The following is a 1,383-nucleotide window of genomic DNA, read 5'->3' as shown; positions in this document are numbered from 1 at the left end:
TTTGAAACTTTATTATTCTAGTGTATGCATAATATGTCATATTCGAGTCTATTTGTTTAAGCTTGTGAGTATATATATATGTGGCAGAGAGAGAGAGAGAGAGAGAGAGAGAGAGAGAGAGAGAGAGAGCATGTGCGATGATTGTGTGTGTATGTGTGTATGTGTGTGTGTGTATGTGTGTGTGTATGGTAGAGTTTATGATATTCCAACACGTGAAGGAAGAGAGAAAATTGATTTAGTGAATTTTTCGAATGAATGCAGAAATTTTAAAGCACCTCTTGTACTTATGTGGAAATTCAAAGCTAGATATATCATAAAATATTCAATAAATGAAATTTCAAAAATGTTATAATTTTATTATCTTAATCAATATCAGCGTTATTATCTTCTTATCATCGCCAATTGGATCACCGCTTGTGGTGGTGAGGGTGCAGGGACAAGAAATCTACTAGTCGACCGTCACTAGACCATTCCGGTAGACGAGCAGTATAAGGGCGCCTTTGACGGCTTGCCAGAGTATGCATGAACTAAATGGCGATCCAATCATTATCATCATTTTATCATCATCGTCATTATCATCGTTACTATTATCATCATTAATATCATCACATCATAATCACATCATTATTATCATAATTATGATAATCATCATTAATATTGTCATTATCATTATCATCATTATCATCATTATTGCAATTTCTATTTTCCTAGAATCATTATGATCCCTACTTTAAGTTTCCAAGTTCGCTTTCTTTTACTGTACTAGTATCTTTGTTTTTTTAAAAATATAATTTGAACATCCTTGTACGAATTATATCATTATTCGAATAATTGAATTACCTGACCATACACAACTTCTGAGATGTTCATCACCATCCAGGGAGGAGTTAGATATTTCTGGGAAATATGGGTTTAGTTCAAGACAAATTTCAATTTCTGTCTGATGGAGACTTGCCATTCCTTGAATGTAGAAAAGATGTGATCTGCAATGGAAGAAAAAGAGAATTGTGAATAGAGAATTGTGAATAGCGAATCGTGTCATTTGGACAAATCTATTTTAGTTGTTTTAATAAAAGAGAAATCGTAAGATAACCTTGAAGCGGTTCATATGCGGATTGTTGAAATATTTATTTATTTTTCCAAACGATGACATTGAAGTAATCTCAGCACACAGAATGCGGTCCGACTTGACCACAGCTCAAAATCGACAGATGGTTGCAAGAATAAGATGTTTAGAGAGGGAAAGGCCATTTCAGTGTCTATGGAATCTATAGAGGGTGGGAAATGTAAAGTAAAATTATACAAATAAAACTAAACATAAAAAGGTAACCATCTATTTAAATTATTTCCTTTTATTTTAAAAATATTTTATATTACCCATTC

The sequence above is a fragment of the Berghia stephanieae genome, chromosome 1 (genome assembly GCF_034508935.2).
Source record: "Berghia stephanieae isolate SIO BIC M18660-M18661 chromosome 1, UCSD_Bste_1.3, whole genome shotgun sequence".
Classification (NCBI taxonomy): Eukaryota; Metazoa; Mollusca; class Gastropoda; order Nudibranchia; family Aeolidiidae; genus Berghia; species Berghia stephanieae.
This window is presented reverse-complemented; position numbering follows the sequence as displayed.